At 42.4% G+C, this 21,705-nt stretch overlaps 1 protein-coding gene and 1 long non-coding RNA gene across 6 annotated transcripts in view; one reads left to right on the top strand and one right to left on the bottom strand.

Annotated features, from left to right (window-relative positions):
- Positions 1-21,705, bottom strand: part of LOC117216270 (probable JmjC domain-containing histone demethylation protein 2C) — a 233,006-nt gene that overhangs the window by 109,927 nt on the left and 101,374 nt on the right. The window lies entirely within an intron of this gene.
- Positions 6,897-10,598, top strand: LOC117216408. The gene is made up of 2 exons (XR_004489366.1): positions 6,897-7,614; positions 10,135-10,598. It is a non-coding gene; the product is annotated as an uncharacterized LOC117216408 (long non-coding RNA).

Here is a 21,705-nt window from a genome sequence, read left to right as displayed (position 1 = left end):
GTTGGATCAATACGCCGTCGAGTAATTGCGGTGTAACGATCGAGGGGGCGAAGAAGCCCTTCCCCTCTCGCCCTATGCCCGCCCTCTCTCTTTCTCTCTCGGTCTCACCCTCTGAAAACACGTCGATATGCACGCAGATATCACGCGGATGATTCAGACGCGATGCTTCAATCGAGATAGCGATTTCATTTCTCCTATCGCGCACTCCCGACCCACGCTATGCTCCACACACTCTGCTCGCTCCTTGCACACTCGTCAACGGCAAACAGTTCCATTTGAGAGTTCGTTCCTCACGTTTTCGCCAATATCGCTGGAAAATTGTTTCAGCAACGCGCAGTTTCACCGAGCGCGAATCATCTCCGCGCAACGATTTCCGCGAAACTCGCGATAAAATTACGCGAACCCGGTCGTCCACGTGAACGTTTGTCAAGGGAAAATGTAACGATCGTGGAAACCATCTTATCTCGATAAAAGCTTCCAACAGGATTCTCCAGCGATTTTATCGTATGGAAATCATTCGCATCGGAGCAACGTTCCACGCGCTCTCTTTATTACGACCTTGTTCTCCGGCACGGTTCTGTCGCCTCGAGCGGTTCGCTTCCCCCGAATTAGTAAATTACGACCGGCAATTACCCGTTGGTTAAACGTAATCGTTACCACGGAAACGATCTTGACCGCACTCAACAGCTTTGCTACCTTCCAATGCCTATTTAAAGCGAGCCCCTTCTACGAAACGCTCCTTCCAGCTATTGTTGTATATACTTGTCCATGAAAGTATTCGAGAGAGAGAGAGAGAGAGAGAGAGAGAGGGAGAAAGAGAAATTTCTTTGGTATTACGATGAAACACTACTACTGTAATCGCACTGATACAAGTTGAAACCAATCCGAAAATGTATATACAAGTTACAAGACATTTAGCGCAAAACGAATCTTCTGAATATTAAAATCTCGCTGAATACCGAAGCTTATTTTAATGTAATGGATCATTCGATTAGATCGAAAATGCAGAAAACTGACGATATTACGACAAAGAGTGTACTATCGCGAGTGTTCGAATAGCTCTGTATCATAGGTGTTGAAATACTTTCGCGAATCAATACTGTGAAAGATCACCAGAATCAGCAACGAGCTGCAATTCTACACGCGCGCGCATACACACACACACACACAGAGAAAAAAAAAGGAACTGGCACCATTCTGCGAGAACGGAACATCTGTTTTTGCGTCGATCCGATTTCAGCAACGAGAGCAGCCGTGAAGGGGGCTTGGCAAAAAAAGGGAAACCTAGATCGTTCGTCATTTCTATCCTTTTAACGTTGCGTGACTTTGCACGACTCCTTATCTAATCTTCCGCTCGTAATCTTTGTTCACGCGAGAAAGACCGTGAATTTAGGTTACACCGTAGTATGCACAGAGAGAAAGGGAATGAAAGAAACGGAGGAAAAGAGACGTCAGAGAAAGACAGATGCGGCGTGCATGTACACGTATAAATAGACGAAGAATCGCTGAAAGCCGAAAGCGACGGAAAATCCTGGCCGCTGGCCAAACGTCGCGAGATAAATAATTTATCACTATCGTGTAAACGTGAGTGGTCGGGCCAGCTGGTTCGTCCGCGTCGCACAACTACTTATCCGTCATTGTCCATTTTCTCCATCTCTCGTCTTCCTTTCGACCTCTTCAAATCTCTCTCTCTCTCTCTCTCTCTCTCTTCTTTCTTTTCGCTCGTGTACAATTGCTGGCAAAAATATTCGAACGCTCAAGCTCGCTACAAGTCTCTTATCTTGCTTTCTGTGTCTCGTATGAAACATTTCTAAATCCAGTAAAGCTTTGAACAAATCTGTGCATGCGACATAACTACGTATACGAGTTTCTAGGCTAATATATAGCTTGTAGTTTCTATGTAGATACGTTTCCAAATTGACTTCAAATTCGATGAATATAGTCGTGACAGTCGTGTCCACGGTGCCAATGAAACTTCGAAATGTTTTATATCGCACATAATACATAAATAAACGTTTTCTACGCTGGAATATTTTCGCGAGCCACTGTACGCTTCCAAGGCGGTCGTTGGAATCCGCTAGCATCTCCAAAAACTTCGCATCTTCTCAGGACCGTTTCTTCGACCTTTCTTGCCTGTGAGCGTGGTCGAGGCATGAATGACGATCAAAGAAGGTCGGCGGATCGTGTAAAACCGTCGTCGTAAATCCGTGCCATTTCTTCGCGTCCTCGGCGAGGCGGTATTTCGCGTATCGTTTCTTGGTGGGCGTGCCGTGAAGTTAGGATCGCTGTTCGTTGAAATACGAATGGTTTCGCAGATTTAAGCCAGCGTAATCTTGCACATGGCCACGCGTTTAATGGTGACATCCTCCTTGTCGACCGATGATCTTGCAGTTACTCTTGACCAACTTTCTGCCTTTGAACGATTACACTCTCACACAACCTCTATTAAACCATCTATTTTTAGTTCCATATAGCTGCAGTTTTCCAAGCGAATAAATACACCGCCGCTCGAAAGTATCCGGAGACAGTTGTTTCCTTTTTACATTTCCACACTCTTGAAATTCAACAGCGTTTATTTACATTGATGGCGAGGCGATTTCTTGGAAACAAAACTGAATGGACTTAAGGAAAATTCGAACGATCTAGTCGCGTACAACTATCGGTTCATCGAGTTCTCGCAGAACGAATTGCCGAATCTGGGTTAAGTATCGTTACATACACGGAATTTAACTCCAGTCAATATTGACTCAGCTTTCGTCGTATTACTTGGAATTCCAACTTGAGAAAGAAAGTTGCCGCTCTCCGCGAATCTTTCCAATACACGTAATCCTTTCTCCAGCTGGACAATTAAAATATATAGGTTGCTGATACGAGCGCGATATCGAAATGGAAATCGCTTTGCCGGATTTATCACGCGGATCATCCTGTTATTTCGAATTTCATTGTTCCGGGATCTGGACAAGATTAAACGCTATTGTCTCTGAACGTGACATTTTTATACAGTTATACATATTATTATATTTTTAAATATCGTAAAAAATTACGCGGACATTGAAATTTTCGCAAATAACGATTTAGAAAAAAGATTCAAATCTTCTACTTAAGTTTCCTCTAAACAAAATATTTCATCGAATCTCCGATGGTTACAGAAATAACAGCGTAGATACGTTTAAATATAACACGTGTTAGCGCATAATCTTTTGTAAAGTAACGAAATCGTGCGCACATTTACTTTTTTCTCGCCAACAGATTAAATTTATCCGCTACCTTTGTTATCAAAATATCGCGGTGTTCGCAGATGCTGATACGAGCTACGTGTGCCGATAGCCACGTGAATAATTCTCGGTCTGGATGACCTGGTTTAAAGTTCGAAACCGAGCGAAACCAAGACTACTATATAATGCTTTTAACCTGTTATTTCACACACCAAGTTTTTGTTCGTGTCTCGAGAAACGAAAGCGGAAAATTATTATAAGAATGTATCCACGTATCTGTCAGTCTATAATATTAACTTAAACATCAGCGCACAGATTATAATTAAGATTTCGAGTCGAGGTCCAAAACAGGTTTTACCTGCTAATTGCATGCAATCAGGTGGATCAGGTTTCTGCGTTACTTTGAATCGAGATTTCTCCTAGTCATACTTGACAGATGTTCTCCTCAATTACTGCGAAAACCTGCCACTTGGCTTGCAAGACTCCGGTGCGATGAGACTGCCAAGTAGTAAAGATTCTCAAAAATTGTTTTCAATTGTACAATGTTAAATGTATAATTATAATATACTAGACTGTATTACTAGGAAACCTGGAAATTAGAATTATCGAATAGCAGAGAACAAGAGACTGAGGATTGTTGCACGTAGCAGAAGTTACAGTAAAATGTCAAAATGTCGAAGATTGTAAGCGCGCCGCGCGATGATCTAAGGACCGAGGAATTTTAAAATGGAATTCAAAACGATAAATAAGATTTCACAGGAAACACGTGATCTGGAAAAGTGCGTGAAATCGCGTTTCGCGTCTAATCTTACGCTTACGAAAAGAGGTCGGTATCAAGAAACACGACGTTATCGTGTTCCGCCGAGATAAACGAAACAGCTTCCTGAACGGTCAGCCAAAAGCTTGGCGAAGCGATTTTTGTCACGGAAACGAGAAAGAGGAGCGAGGAACGATGCGGCAGCGTTTATACGGTTTCACTTTACACAGACTTTGCTCGCGTAATCGGATAGAATCGCACCTCACAGAAATTCAAGGTATTTCTTTCTCTTAAAGCAGGCCGATGTATCGAGGAAAAGATAAAACCTCCAAAGTGTCTAATAGAATACTACATACGTATATTTTTCTTCCATTTACGGGGAAAATAGAAAATTACGAATCACGTAGTATCGATCCTTCCACCTCGAGTATTTTCTTACCTGCAACAAAAAGAAAATATAGATTTGTTAGGAACCGGTTCTTAGTGCTCGGTGAATTATAATTATTTTATATCAAAGTGTTTCGAAAGTCAAGAAATTAACCATATTAATTTCATATTTTTCCCATCTTCGTTAAATTTGTTTTCTTATAAAAAAAAATCGCAAGCTTGTATTTTCTGTATATTGGATTGGCAACTAAGTGATTGCGGATTTTGTCATCAGGCGGTATTGACAGAATATACAGAAAATACGAACTTGCGATTTTTTATAAAAAAAAAACAAATTTAACGAACCCAGGAGGATTTAAAACTGGTATCTTCATCACGAGGATTTCTTCGTTTCTGGCGTTTTATCGGGTTGGCAACTAGGTGATTGCGGATCTTGTCGATACCACCCAATGACAAAATCCGCAATCACTTAGTTGCCAACCCGATAGAACGCCAGAAACGAAGAAATCCTCGTGATAAAAATAGCAGTTTTAAATCTTCCTGTGTGCTGATCGGTGGTTACTTGGTTGCACCGTCAAAGGATGAAGGCAACGTGTAGTACAGAACGTTCGACAGGAATTACATCGAGCTCGAGAAAAGTGAATGTGACCCGTGTTAATTAACGTCGATACAATCGCCAGACAATCGTGTGCTCGATTGCTGTCGGAGAAGCAGTTACGGAGAAATCTAGCGCAAGGGTTGCATTGGATTGTGTAAGAGAAACAGAGACAAACCTACGTCGAACGGGGAATTTATTGTACCGGTTAAGTTGTACAGAGGTGTTCTTAGATAGTCGAGTATATCGATGGTTAGATAAATTCATAGATAGTTCTGGTAGAGAGTGGCAGGGGAAAACAGAAGCTGATAGAGGGGACGGTCGAAGCGATGGTAACAGAGAACCGCCACAGAAAGCCATTAACAAGTTCGACACGAAAGTCGGAAAGTTAGCGAAACTACCATGAATTGCTCGTTGGTGTTGGTATATCGTCAGTTTATAGCGCAAGTTCTACTCGCTACTGTCACGCTATATACACAGAGAAGTGCGCACGGCGGAAAACTTCATGAAAACTCTCCCTGCCTGCCGACCCGGCGAAACTTTTTAATTGATTTTATTTAGTCATCTCTCATCTCCCTCTCACGCTACCTTCTCCCTTTTTGCCGCTCCTATAATCGTAGCGTGTTTGTCGACTTGTCCCTTCACCGTTCCTGCATTTTCACCGTCGCAGAAACTACTGTCCGGAAACCCTGTCGATCTTACACCCCCAGGGCTCCGATTACCATGCCCCAGAAAGTCCTCTGGTACTACGCCAAAGGATTTAATCCACTGGAACACAACCCCCTTTTTCGATGACACGCTCGATAATCCTATCCACGTTTTCATTATTTTTTTATACATCGATCAATGGCAATTCCGTAGACCATCGCGCTATGTATTTCTTCGCTTTTTTTTTTTTTTTTTGGTTTAACAGGATAAATTTAAGCAATCGTACGATAAATTGTATTTATTGCTTCTTAGTTTTGTTTTTTCATTTTTATATTTAGATTTAGTTCCTACAGGTAATATCTCACCTATGTGTTTTTCAAAAGGTTTCACTTAAAGATTGAATGCATAACGTAATAGAAATTCGATAAGCATCGCAGAAATTTTCCAGATATTCCGAGAGATTAGAACAGTAAAGATTACGCGCGAATATAGACGATTCAATTTGCCAAAGAAAGATCCGACAATAAGTAGAAAGATCTTCTACAAATCCTTGACAAAAATTGTATGGCAGATCGATTCGAATTTCAACGAGACGTAGGAAACTACCGAAAGTTAAGGGATTTCGCGGTGAGAATGTGAGCAATCGGAAAACTTGCGCGACACGAGCAAAGTTTCGATACGACGCGACAGGGAAACTGCGCGGAATCGTATAGAATTGTGTCTACTCGGCGAAACTAGCACGCAACTTTGCGAAACAATCTGCTCATACTTCACACGTTCCACTTCCGGTAATCTCGTGAAACTGCAATGGCTCGTGTTTTACGCCGTTGTTAACCAGTCAACGTTACTTTATCTACGAATACGAAACTTGAACCCATGCAAAACAAATTTTTCTCTCGATAATGTACGCGCTGCCACGATAATAGCGTTGCCAAGTTTCAGCAAAATAAATGGAATATTACGCGAGAGCATATCTTGCATCATCATTTGTTGCTTCGATAGCCGGAATTTAAATTTCGATGGAAATGTTCCTAGTAAAAGCGCAAATGAAACGTAACGTTAACGCAACGTTCGACTCTTAACGGGTCAAATTATCGCACACGCGGCACATTTCTCACGCCCTTTCATCGAGTCTCCAGATCGAATTAACATCGTTGCTACAAATTCCCTATAAAACGATGGCACGTGGCCGAGACTCGGACTACTATTCCAGTTGCATGGATAGGAACAAAAACAGGCATCTCAATAGCCGTATGATTATTGTCCGCCGTAGAAACTAGCACACGCTCGCTTGGGAGATCGCGGACTGAAGCAGGTTATGTTTTCCTTTGCGATCTCGCGTAAAAGCGAAACACAGACAGAACGCATACGATGCGTCAACGTGGAGGTGAACGCGGACGTGGACACACACCGGTGGGTTTCCTGCACGTGTCCCACGGGAGGGACACGCATCGCCGGTGAATCCCAGCGGCACGGCATTTACGATGTCTCTCTCCTTCGCCCTTTACCTGCTTCTCTCGCTCGTTCCCGAGTACACGGTTCGACGAGCCTCGACACACAAATAGTCGAGCGGGCTCGCCGGTTCAACGTGTAACGAATGGACGTGTGTGCGTGTATATAGCTCGGCTACATAAAGCCCCTCCTGGGTTTTATGTGGCCATATAGATACAAGCCCGGTTCCGAGTAGCGTGTCTGGCATCTTCGTATATAGCGTGGTGGCGTGGGCTCGCGGCTGGCATGCATTATTCACGAAGTAGTCACAAACTGAACCCGCTCTCCCGGCTCCAACCCGATCTGCCCGTGACTCCGCATACACGCGCATCCACTTCGCTCCGACACCGTGCACGGCTACGCGAATTTGCTACAATGCAGTCTAGAAGATTAAGCCTTTGACTGGCGCGCGTTCCGCAGAGTCTTTTCTTTCTATATAGACCTTGCTCTGATGGATTTAGCAAGCACTTTTTTCTTCGAAATTGAACGAATATCATCGATGGAGAGGAAGAGGTTTAACTGTGCGTAAGCATATTTTTCTATCTTTCGTGGGCAAATTGTACCTATGTTTATGCTTTACTGTTTTTTCTTTTTTTCCTCTTTTTTTTTTTACTGTTCTAGGCTTTTGAAAAATATGAATAATTTAGTCAGGTGTCTACTGTGTTATTCGATAAGATTTTTTTTTTTAAGAATATAAATATTCGTTTTAGGGAGATTCGGTCGAGCACTCGGATTGAAGTATTGCCAGAATATTCTAAATCACTCGTTAATCAGACACTTCTAGTTCTCAAGAATTTTTAATGTACGTTTGAGAAATTTGTAAATTATGTGGCAACGAGATAGAAACCAATGCATTTATAGAAGTGTACGTCGTCTACCTTTCGTCTATGGATATCTGGCAGCTTGTATGTATAATCCGCGTTGGCAGAATGAGCAGCTTGTTACACGATCGTCGACTTAATTACGCTAATGAGGACGTTTTGTCCGGTTCTTCGTTATTAACGACACTATTTCTGTGTCGCTGACCTTGTCTGCCTTGCTCCATTCTCTATCTCTCTCTACGTCTGCCTTTCGCAATCCTTTCTTATCTCGTCTACTTATTTAATTCATTAAATGTTGCGAAAGATACGCTGGGACGCGCTTTAACTATTTATCGATTTAATTTTTATTTAAATATATTTTTTAGACATTTCGTTTAGTCCAGTCGAACGATAAACATACACGAATGAAATACACGAATAAAATTATGTAACCGTGATAGTGCGTTTTTAGAATTAATTAAACTTACTATTCCAGCAAATTAGACGCGTGTAATTCGAGAACGATCGAACGACAAAAAGCTGAAAGGGTTCGTAGAAACAGGAAATCTATTTGAGTGAAAAATCGTTTTCTCATTCGATACACGCGGAGATAGAATATCCGCTATAAAATTAGAAAAGCACCGCGCTCGTCAAACTCATGCTACATCACGGCCAATTACATTCACCGTTCATCCGTACGTTACCCCTATTATTGCGATATTATTGAAAATGCATACACGGAGACTCGCGTATCGCTTATGCAGCGTTGTAACTAATAACACACTTTCGTCCATCCAGACAGAAAGCTGCACTTAACGTTTAACACGAACTGCAATTACGGAGAATTACCTCGAATTTGCATCTAGTCGTAAGTATATTATTTACGTACAATGTACATACCACATTTAATAACATTTTATCAAGTTATCGAGCAATAAACAAGAGATCTATCGACTAAGTGAAATTTCACGCGTTTAAACAGCAGTGAAACGCTTTGTTTCAATGGATCGATAAACCAGCTGGATCCTTCGTTCAAAGATGTCGGTAGATGTATAATATGTATGTCCAGCGTCGAGGACGAGGTTCGTTTCTCAAAGCGGAATCTAACCGTCGTCATGCCGGTACGCTGATTAATTAAGGAAAATTATGAATTTCTGCCATGGCGACGTGGAAACTTTATGCGACGTCAAACAGAGGAGACGCGAACGTCGCTTACGAGGGAAATTTTTCGTCAAATTAGCAAGCGCGACTGTAGAGAAAAAATTCAACATTTTTCTGGATTCTGCTCCGGAGAATATAACTCACGTTGAGTAACTGGAAATAACCGCAACAAATGGGACCGGAATATCTTGCCGCGTTCCTTGCATAATCACCAGTCAGTTGAAAATATCGTTAACTCGCAGATAATTATCATATTTGATGTATTCGGTATGGACGCATAATCGTGCGTCATCGTGATTCGCAAGATAGAAATAGCGATAATTCTATAGAGCACGATACCGATGATTAAACGACGGATCTTTACGCGCATTCATATTTTTATTCATTTTCACGTCAAAAAAACAATGAAATAGTGTCTTTGTTGTTTTCATTGGAGAATCTAATAACTGGGAATATTTGAAAAGCAAAAACATGGAAAGAATAATTAAGGTGAATATATAAATAAATAAATATGTATATCGTGCACTGGTAGTTAACGCTCGCGTGATGCTAATGTCGCGTTACCGATCACAACGCAAATGAGTGCAGAAATAGAACTATCTATGGACTAAGCTAATATAGATCGAACGAATGTTTTATCTTATCGCAATAAGTTAATATTTTGATTGAAGGAGGAAACGAATTTATTCGATATCTTCCCTTTCTCCACTCGCGTATTTGCACAGTTGTACGTATTCGTATCTAACTGTAAACTTTCTCGGAACTCGCCTATCGACTTGTAAATTAAAAACAAGCATGTCGAATTATTACATAAGCCTCTATCCTCGTTTATCTGTTTGCGGCCTCGTAATCGCTCTAATTCCTACGCGAACGAGAAACGCTTCGTTTCCCTGGCAAGCAAAAAAATCGACCCACGGCAACGTTAACTACGGATTATTATGCAATTCATTAATAATTCACCGGTGTTTGAATAAAAATATTCTCAAGTCTATTAATCGATCTCTTCCTGCTTGTGAACAGCGCGTAGAAGGTGAGAAAACGAGGACGACTGTTGGATTAGCTGGTAAATCGATTTTCCAGAAGCTCGGTCAGAGAGGAAGAAGAAAGTCTGCAGTTCGATTACGCAAGGAGAAAGTCGCGCCAGCGAAACGAACGAAACGCCAGTCTTTTTGCGAGTCTGCTGTCCCTTGCCATCTTCTCGCCTCCGTCGACCCATAATCGAGACGAACAGAGAGAAAGAGATGCCAACCAGCAGAAACAAAAGAGAGGAAGATAGAAAGAGAGAGAGAGAGAGAGAGAGAGAGAAAGGACAGACAAGAAGGAGAACCGGTTCTGCGAAGTCCATGGCGTGTCTAATCACGGCGCTACACGAGCGTTACGCTTTGGCTGCGCATGAAAATACCTATATACACCTATGTACCTATGTACTTGCGTGCCTGTATGCCAACTATTTATACAAGGTGTTACAAAAGAAGAGTTTCAGATTTTCTGACCTTACGAATAATACTTAACGAGAGATGCGAACGATATGTAAGAAACGTAGACCCTACAATCAGATTTTTCGATGTTACGTTTGCCAGCCGCTACATTTTTCAGCTGATGCGATACAACGCTTAAATCAAATATTTGACGAAAGATAAGGAGGATGTGTCGATCGATGATCGAATTTACATATTGAAGAAAGACACACTGGTGGCGTGTCGGTTCGCAATTTCTCTATCACAGACTCGCGTCTTCAAGAAAGACACATTGTGAAACGTGAAAACAGATTTTTATGTTGCTTATAAAAATAATTCATTCGAGCACTTGCGGTGGCTCGTGAAAATAAGATACGTATGTGTAATTAAACGATCGAACATTGTATATTGTGTATTGTAACATTGTATATTGTATCCACTCATAGTGCTATGCTACAAGCCTTTACAAAGCCTTATATCCTTCTTGTGAAACAATCTGTAGGTACATGTGTACTGGTGCATCTGTTGGAATACGCGCGTAAAGCCCGCTGCTCGTAACGTGAATCGCGCCGTACCGTGACTAGAATCGTCTATTTGCCTCGTTTCCTTAATGCATCTCGTCGCACGTAACTCACGATCACGATCCACGAATAGTAAAAACGCGGAGAATGTCCCAATTGCTAATAAGCAGTAATTTTATTCGACTTGCCTGGCACGATACCCGTTGCACGTTCAGTGGCGCTATACGCGAGAACGACGCATCGCGTGTTCACGTCATCGTCGACTACGATGCCATTATATTTTCGTGTTGGAATTTAATTAGAAGCTGACGTGTAGGAAAATATACCGCGGCGGTATGCGTTCTGGATATCAAAAAGTGTGGATCAGGCTGGTTTACTTTCTGCACGATAAGGTAGCTGTGACTCATTGTCGACTATCAGGTACAGCGGGGTAAAGTTTGCGGTGACTTGTCCCGGAAAACCGATATCTAAGCTAGACCATGTTCTTTTCCTCGAGAAGGTTCAACATTTTTCGCGGTGCACAGGTAAATGAATCAACCTGTCACGCTTTTCTGCAAGGCGAACGGCAGGCTTTTATATTCGTGGGAGAGAAAAAGTGCGGAAGGTTACCCGCGAATTTTTTCTCCCGGCGCAAAAAATTATTCAGCTTCTCTCTCCGCCACGATATTCCGTCTCGACACTTTTTTATCCGTTTCGATCCTCTCTGCCTCCCTTCCTCCTTCGCAGCGTCAATGGTTTGACCAGAGCATCGTCTGTACGTTCCATGGTGTTCGCGTTTGAAAGGAGGCACGTTGGAAGGAAGAGGATGAAGTTTCATTTAATTAGGGAAGGTAAACATTCACCACGGACTTACTCGCTCGCCATTGTTATTTCTCCTATCTCTCGGCTTTCTCGAGGATCGACCGTGAAACCTGGCCTGCTCATTCCGAGAGCTTTTTGTTTGCAGAATACCTGCGCAAGTTTGCACCCTACCTGCCCGATACAGATGCTGATCTGGAATCTTTAAAACCCAGCAGAAATTAATTCCACAGGGTTTAATCCCTTTAAAGCTCGAACCTATCTCGCAAAGTCATCTATCGATATGGTTTTATCAACGATTTAGTTAGTTATTGAAGTAAGTAATTTTAGTATCGATAATAATACTTTGAGATATTAAATCTACAGCTTAGACTTCTCACGCATACTTTCCATTATGTTATATTGGTACGTAATAATTTGAAATTCTTTCAACTTTAGTTGAAAATCAGATCCTGTCGCAGTTTTCAAATGTTGCATTAAAGTTTGACAGAAATAAGCTAGTAACATTTCTATACTAATGCGGAATTATTTTTTTCTTTCTTTTTCTTTTTTGTGTCTACGAGGAAGAAACAATTTACTCGGCAATTTCACTAAGAAAAGATTGATTATCTTTCAATTTACCGTTTGAGTGGAAATAAATGTGAGCGTCAAGCGGTTAATAAGATGCTATACCGCGACTTTCTCCTGGAAAACTGCTAGCGGATAAACCCACGCGCTTCTCCCATGTATTTCTATCTATCAGCCGATCAAATGACAAGCTTTCGTTTAACGGTGAAACCCAGACTAACTAGAGAGGAAAATTTAGCTGCGTCGAGTTATCGTAAGCATGATTTACGTACGTTTCAATTCGATAGCGATGCACACGTGCCAATAACGGAGCGAAGCGTAGCGCATGCATTACATATTCATATGGCTGAAGCCGATTGCATCGCGAATAGCATTGCGCAAGCATCGCGTCTAAAAGGAACGTTTAAACGGTCTGATGTTCATTCCCATAGAGACGGGTTGCACAAAGCAGCATATAAGCAAGAACAAGATACTGCTTATATCTGATGTATCTGGCTAATAAGTATGCCGTCTGTCCTTGAAAACATACTTTCGAGTTCAAGGTTTTGCCTCGACGAACATTCGTATCGAAGTACACGAAATTCGACCAACTTCCATATTTCAGCGTTACCAGCAGTCGTGGTCGTCTGGACACTTCGGAACGAGTTGCTCGAAAAATCCTTCGAATCGTAGAAGATATTCCAGCATTTTGAAGATAACATACTCCCGCAGGCAGAAAGCAATTATGTACGTGTTTAACGATAAGCAACGTTTTATAGAAATATTAAGATTTCCCTTTGCGAGCTCCGCTAGGAATTATTGCCGCGACGATTTAAGGCCCAGTTTCTATGAAATAAATACTCGCTTTGAACGCGACGAGGCAAACAAATAAATTTTCCCACGAAGTGGCGTTGTAGCTTTGACTGCTGTTTTTATTCGAACGCGTACATTCCAAGGGAGAAAAAAAGATGCACGTCTGCGCGGTCCGGGAGCTCGACGATTCAGAAATGCAGCCATGAGGGAGAGTAGAATCTATCTTGTGCTCTGTCGCTAAAAATAAGCTTTGTGACTAAAAAGTATACTGGAATTCTATTTAGCTGAACTACGTTTTTCAGTGTTCGCTTGTGTGAACTGAAATATGGAACCCACTTGTCCAAACGAGAAGAATCTAATCGTATTGCGATCGTTCTGCAACGAGTTTAGATAAATAGAGTTATTACTACGTAATAAAGACACCGAGAAATGATATTTTTATGATGAAGAAACTATAGGCTACCAATACTCTATAAAACAGAAACAGAAACAAATTTCGCAATTCGTAATTAACGCAATTAGCAAAAGAATGGTGCTGTTCCTGCCTAAATTGGCGCTGAAAGTAATCATCACCGAGCTTCGCTGGGAAAAAAGCAAATCAATTAGAAGGTGGACGAAATTGAGCGGCACGCTTTTAACTCTTCAGAGACGAGACTGTAGAGAGCAGAAATTGATCTCGGCGGAGGCGCCACTCTAAATGGAGAGTAACGGCCATATACCGGACTTATGGCTTCCTCTGACTCTTCCTTTAAACCATCCGCTATCCTTTCCCGCGGACCTGTACCTAACTGAACGCCGCATAAGGATTCAGGCCAGGCTTGGCCATAAATCGAGGATAACGACTGCACGGTGTACGCGCGGCGAATACCGCCATTAAATGGCAAGAGAGCGCGAGCTGGCTCGTGTTCCGCAATTATTTCGTCGAAGGACGACCGCTTCTGGGTTCCCCGGGGGTCCTCGTTCCGTCTCGCGCGAATGTGTGAGACGCTGCACGATCGAATACTCGCGCGCAACACTCGCCTTCTCTTCTCTCCTCTACTCTTCTCTGTATGACCCGGGGACGTGAAGGATTTCGAGTTCTCGACCGGAGGAAAAAAAACTTATACGAATGCCTATCCCAAGCCGAACCAGCTTCGAGAAGTTAATGTCTTTATAAGAAAACGACCGTTGATCGACCAATTACGGGATACTGGATAATTGCTTTCGCGATTCGATGCAACTTGTCCCGTGAATCGAGCTGTAAGCGTAATGGACTTAACGAACGAGCGTCTACTGCGAATTAGAGCAATTATTTCAATCTCGATATAGTTACGATATTTCAACTTTGTTGCAATTTTTTGCTTTTCGAATATTTATTTATTTATAGCCTAAAATAAATCTGGCAACCCGTACACAACGTGAACTCGTTTTTATCGTAGACGTTTTAAACGTCCGCGGTATAAAGATCGTCCTATCGTCGACATTTGGAATTCCATTTTTGGAATTTAAACGGAGCCGCTTAAAGGGCCAGCTATCCTCGCCGTGTTTAAATTCCAAACACCACCTGCTGCTCTTCCCGTTCCTCTGCTCGCGGCTCAACTTAGGGTGTAGGAGAACACTATGCGTGTGTGTGTATACGTGTAGGCGTGTGTTGATTTTACTTCGAGTCCCTGGGCTGTTTTTATTTCGTGCTTCACCGGGCACGTGATCTTAATTCGAGCTCAAAGCACTGCAGGTTAATTTGGTAACAATCGAAAGTCGATCGAATGCGATTAGAGTCGACGTATTACTTGGATCGCGATAGTCCACAAAACACCAGACAGGTATACCGTTACTCTCTGCAATGTGTACACAGCACCTGCTCCAAACGACGTGACCCAATGGAAAGTAAGAACATCCGTGTAATAACGGGTTACTCGAATTTTAGAGATAGTGTGACTCGATTTAATTGCTTTTATATATATATGTATATATTGCGTGTGTTATATAAAACATTAAAAAATTTCATTAATACTGCAACGAGATATCAGTGCCAGGATTATATTGATAAAACCAATCTGAAAGTACATATAAAACTTACAACACGTTTACTGCAAACATAAGCCTGATAAGAGATTGATATACGTTATTTGAATATTCGTGTGATTTCTGCGAAATACGTATTTATTCGCACTAAATATCTTGTAGTTTCTATATATATATCCTCAAATTTGTTTCAAACTTTACCAATACGACCATGATAGTTGAAACTTACTAATAGTTCTAATGGAATTTTAATATATTTCGTGTAAGATACATAATACATTCTTAAACAATTTCTACAAGTATTCGACGCCCAAATACTTTTATAGGTTATTGTGTATAAAACAAATTAGCATTTTGATGCTTTCGAAACGCAGACACTTTTACAAAACTACAAAGAACCCGATACGCGTTTACGAAGAAACACGATCAAATATACGTATAGTAAATTCCGCGAGATAATGTCGAATGATATAAATTCGTTAATGATCGGAAACAATCATGGCGGAGGATTTTTTAACGCCAATAGGAACTTGTCACTTGTTTCCTCGCTGGCATTCTTTCAAAGGCTTCGCGTTGACTTTAATCGGATCGAACGGCAGTAAGAGTTTGTGCAGCACATTACCTAAGAATCCAGACCTAGGTTTTCAGTCGAAGGTAATCCCTTTTAGTCGCAGTAATCATCACGTCACAAAATACGGTTGCTTCCACTTAGCACAATCTCGACAGCGTTGATGCACGTTCGACGGAAATTCACACGGCATTTGCTCGAACACACCGGCCGTATTCGATCGTATCCGATCTAATTCACCAAATTCATCAAATTATCAATCTATCATTCAATCTATTAATCATAAGGAAAATAGTTTTAAGAAGGAAGAAACGAGCAACACATCACACATCACACGGCAATTCCGATTTTCGAGATACTCGAGAAGGTTCGCGCGTAGCTGCGAGTGCACACGAAGATTGCCGAAGATCAACGCACGACTACGATCACTTCCGAAGATTTCCGACTGAGCTCGTTTTGCATCGCCGCGCACACAGCCAGCACTTGAAATTCGTATATTTAAGCGAATTCTTGAACCGTTTCCGAGGCGGTATTTTATCGGTTCGTTTATGCTTCGCGTCTGCCTTTCATCGTTACATTTGTGTGAATCTCCTCTTCCCAACTTTCTGTTATGCCGAAGTAGCGGCGTTGTCCAAACAATCCATGAACCGTTTCATTGTAACGAAGTGGAACCGCTGAGAGAATCGAAAATAATATAACAACATTTTGCTAGATAACAAACACCGTGGAATTTCTACGTCAGGGATTAGAATACACTACGTCGTGAGTTTACGTTCCCGAGTATTCCAAAGTATTCGTATTTACAATACGCTGCGCGATTAACGAGAAACCGTTCCGCGAGAAGCACTCGCCTCGGCTGACGATAGATCGAGATAGGGCAACGCGACGAGAATAGTTCTAAGGTAAAGTTCGGGCGTTCCTGGAGGTCAACGATCCTCGTTTCTGTCGCGTCTTTTCGGCGTGTTTCGCTGAACCAGGACGCGACGCCGATGGAAAGAAAGGGAAAGACGAAGGCGCACGGGAAGAATCGCGTGGAGAACTGGAAGCGGCGAACCGGATTCCAGTGTGCCACGAGTCTCTGTTTGCTTCTGCGCAAGAATTTGTGCGCAACTACGGTCGCACGAACGAATGCCTCGCCGAAGATTGATCACAGACAGAATCTCTTCGTCTTTTTCCCCCCTTCGTGCTTGATTAATCCTTTCTCGTATGAAATCACGACGCGGTAACAAGTGGGAAATAAATGGAAAATATCCGTTCGAATCGATTTCATGGGAAATTTATGTGTTTCTACGCCTTCTTACAGCGTCTGGTTAAGATATACACGGCATTAAAATACCGATTAAATCTGCTGAATAAAATTCAGTCGATTCGATTGAATCATATCGAAACTGTTGAATGAGAATAAAGAATTTGAAATGCGATTAATCGACACTTTGAACGCGAGGAAGATTATTCTATCTCTATTTATATCCCATTCAAAGAGAAAGATAACAATAATAATGCAGGCGGTAATCCTTCAGGCTATGAGAAATTGAACGAAAATTCATGGCTTCGATCGAAGAATTCCATTACATATTTAAACGGTATTTCGAAGCAAGCCGATTCACTGACACGTTACTTAATCTACAAACCTTTTACATTTATTCTCCTCTTATCACCGACTTTGCCAACATTTTACCTTAGATACGAATGTTGGTTTACTCGATCAAAGAATTATTTCTGGCTACGCGAAAACTAAGAGAAGAGCGTACTAACCAGCGATACGATCGCAACAAGTGTTTCTATAACATCTAATTCCCCGTTTTAAACGAAATCGCAAAACAATTACCAGAAGCACCGATCAATTCTGACCGATCGGTGAATTCGTCCCGACCCCTGTTAAACGATACTCTGAAACCAATAGGAATGATTCAGTGACGAAATTGCAGGACTAGCAGCAGCCTGTCCCGTAATTGCTATCCTAATTGAACTGCGTGCTGGTTTTGCGATATCCGATGCGGTATTGGATGCCTCGTAACGCTGTAACCCTGTAACACCAAATCGATACCGTAAGCTTTGCGAGCTACGCTGGAATGAGATACGCTGGTTTGCACGGCACGGGTGGTCGGATAAGAGGTATCCGTTATCGTGCTTTTTACGGATTCAACTTCGCACCAAGACGTTCGAACTACGAGCGATCTTCTATTAAACGCGATATCGCGGTTTCAGTACCGCAGCTGCTTTATGTGGGTCAGTCGCGCGTTTGTTATCATTAGAGACACAGGTACGGACACCGCGTGAGATTGTGGCCTCTAACGCGTCAAATATTAAATACGATCGTGTATCATCGATCTACGCAGCTAAACATAGTTTTCATTGCATTGCTAGCTAACATTCAGAAAATGATTATAGTTCGATTATATAATACTTCGCACAGATAGATCAATAGATAGATTTCTTTCGCATTTAGACATTTTTCACAATTACCTAACTCCTTCTTAATTTCTTATCGCGATTAGGCAGAGAAATCCTAGTGCATTTACAGCGATGCATTTTTGCGACGTTACAGGGATATTTGGAGTTATAAATGTTAATTTGTTGCTCGTGTGCTATATCGACAACAAGATATCTCGTAAAAATTCGTAAAATGTTGGCACGTTTCGATTTTCATCGGAAACTCGATTTATCTCCCCGAACGAGTTCCTCGGAAAGTGGCAAAGGATGGCGAAGAAAGCAACGGCGATAAAACGTTTCACTGGTTATTACTCGCTCGCGTTACGCAACCGAGGAATTAACCTGGTTTTCGTGAAACGTTCCGTACTCTCGCCGCAACGAGGCAAGGGGAAAGAAACAAAGAAAAGAAAAAAAAAAAGCGCAGAAATCCTCGACACAGCATCTCCATCGTTCGCGTTAACGACTTGTAATGGCTGGTACGGTACACGGACCAGAGTGAATTTTTTCCCCCTCGGACTTCGTGACCGGACATCACGGATGTGTTCATTTTGCTTTTATTCTGCCGGCAGGTACACGGATTCGGTGCATAGCGTTCGCGAGAAGCGTCCTCGTGTTTCAGCCGCGCGTAGAGCCGGTTTTTTTACGGCTGCCGCAGGCAACAGACCCGTTTTCGGCGAATCTGGTTGTAGCTTGTTTCTCTCCCTCGACCGGATTCAGAGACCGCCCACGATCCGATCGATCGTGATTCTGCGAGTGCGCTGCGAAACTGGCACCGACCAGATCCGGAGATCCTAGGGGAGAGACCGACACGCTGCTCGCTCCGTTTCCTCTCCCTTGTCCCTTCTCGACAACCACAGCGAAAGAGAGAGAGCTTTAACGACCGTGGCCCGAATCGACCTTGCTCCCTCTCCTGTTATTTTCATCGCCGACCAGAAAATGTTCTCACGTACACCTCGCAGAGAAAAGTGTTCGTTCGTCGTGCAATTGCAACGAAATTGGACACTGAAAGACCGAGCGCTGCTTTTACAACGATTTCGTCGAAACTTACAGATATATGGCAAACGCCAATGGTGGGTCGAAGCGAGCTCTCGTGTAGAAAGATCTGGTATATACGTAGTTCTAATGGAAAACGGTTGCCAGGTTTATTAGCAAAGTACGCGTCGAACCCACGACATTTTCTTAAGTGAAAGGAAAAATCCAATACAAAGATATACGATAAATAATAGCGATTTCTTGGAGAAAAATCTGATAAGAAATATACTCGTTGTATTCGCTAGCGAAAATAAATATCGGGCAATTAAGCGATTCGAAGCAAAATTTCATTAGAGGTTTCCTTGAGATTTCTCGTTTTTATAGCCGCCATTGCGTTACGCTCTTCAGGGTTGCGCGAGCACGAGATCTAATCTTCGCAGAGCGGTGGGTCGGAGGGGATTAGGTTTGTCGTGTCAGGGACTGAGAGCGTAAAGGGTAACCGAGTCAAAACAGAGAGAAGGGGAACGTAAGAAACGAGGTTCTATCCTCGATGGAGCAAGATAACGGATGAACCGAGGCTTCTAAAAAATAGCACGGGTTACCGTATCAGCGTTCAAAGTATAGCGTGACATTATCGTCGTCGTTTAACCGTTTCCATTATGTGTCAAAGTGTCAAGTGTACAAAGAAAGCTCCAATTGCAATCGAGTCTGCAAAAAAACAGAATAGCCAACTCCACGTTTTTCAGTTTCGTTATACAGATAACGCAATTAATATTCGATACTCATAATCGCATATTCTCAAATTCGCGTAAATCTGTTGTTAGAACGATGACGCAAATAGCAGTAAAATACCAAGTCAGTTTCAAAAATAGCTTTCGCGAGATCACTTTTCTGTATTTTGCAAATTCTGCATAAAACCAGCGTGGTATGCGAAGCACGAAACAAGTATCCGAACGGCACAATTGTATCGTCTAATGGCGCTATTCTTTCCAGCTTTGCAAAGGAACGACCAGAGCAAGAAATATGGTAACGATCAGGATACATCCTCAGGGAGCTCTAGCTCGGAATAATCGTCGACCAGCGACGTCCCTGTCGAACGACAGAGTCGAGAGGTAACTCTAAACCCTGCTCGGTCAGTGGAGTCAGCATACCTACTCAAGGTTAACACCCGTTTCGTCTTGAAATTCCATCCACGGCGAAATAGGGCCCCGCGCGCAGTGGACCAAGCAACCAGAGAAACGAGCGAGAGAAGGACAGAGGAGGAAAAAAAGAAGCAGAAAGTGGAAAGAGCCGGTAGAGGGAACGAGATGGCGTTCTTCCTACGTCCTCGTGGCCCAGGAATTCTGGGTTAATGGCACCGCATTACGATCGCGTGACTTTAGTCAGATATCCGTGCCCGCGATCTGGATAGTAGTTGGTATCCACAGAGGGGGATACGACAAGGAGTCAAGGAGAGAGGGGAATGAGGAGAAAAATAACCGAGCCGCGTGTTCCGATCGATCGTAAATACATATAATGCAGGCACGGCCGAATGTCTCTATGAGAGCGTTACGTGAGCGGGATTCGATCGGTCGATTTACAGGTCGGTTATACGACTGCGACATAGCGCGATCGAGTTTGGATAGAAACTCGTGTTCGTCGTTTGCGATGCGTCTAAACGACAAGTAGTAACGTCACGTATTTTATCATAACGCAGGAAAAACGCAATTTTCCAAAGAGGATTTCTGTTATCGTATAGAGACGGAAAAAATGGCACGAGGAACGTGGATGTGAGTATTGGGTATCTTCGAATGTAGTGTATAAGTGGTCGAAGTGGTATTTCGTAATCTTCTATGGGCAAGCATACTTTGACATCTTACGCGATCAAACCGAGTTGTTTGCGTCAACGCCTAATTCCTTTATTGCGTTATTCTACGTTCGCAAAATGTGATGAAACTTTGGCGATACTTGATGAAATCTCTGCTATATTATGCGATAAGTTTTTAGGTCGAACGTTCAGAAGGTTCGTTTTAGGAAAAATAATAATAAATTTGAAGAAATCCACGAGCGAAATTTCACTGGAGCGTGTAAATGACTCAATTTGCCAATGGAGGGTCAATTGTGCTGTCTGTAATTTGTGTTGTTGTTTCGCCTGCACCAGCCTTCTTTCTTTAACGGTGTTCGTATCTTTCGACAAAATTCTGAAGCGATGAGAATTTTTCACGGCGCATTGGATTTGAAACTGCGATGGTGATATGGAAGTTTCTTGGTCGTGTGACAAATCTATTTCCAGGGGAATTAGCGATGACACGTGGAACAAAGGGATTCCGAATCGACGTTGAAACGTTGGTCAATGACAGTCGGATGACGAGAACGAGACTAAAACGGAGGCGATCGGCGATTAATTATCTATTTCTCGCGACGAGGATCGACGTATCGATCCGATGATTCTCGATGAGCTGTGTGCTTGAAAGCTGTCAGGACATTTCCAAGTAGATTATTTCGAGTATCGGTTCGAATCGTCGCGGCGCTCTAAATTTGTCCAACACCATTCTGTCTG

Source organism: Bombus bifarius, unplaced genomic scaffold, assembly GCF_011952205.1.
Source record: "Bombus bifarius isolate JDL3187 unplaced genomic scaffold, Bbif_JDL3187 scf7180000007973, whole genome shotgun sequence".
Classification (NCBI taxonomy): Eukaryota; Metazoa; Arthropoda; class Insecta; order Hymenoptera; family Apidae; genus Bombus; species Bombus bifarius.
Note: the sequence above shows the minus strand (reverse complement) of the source record. Positions and strands in the feature narration are given on the sequence as shown.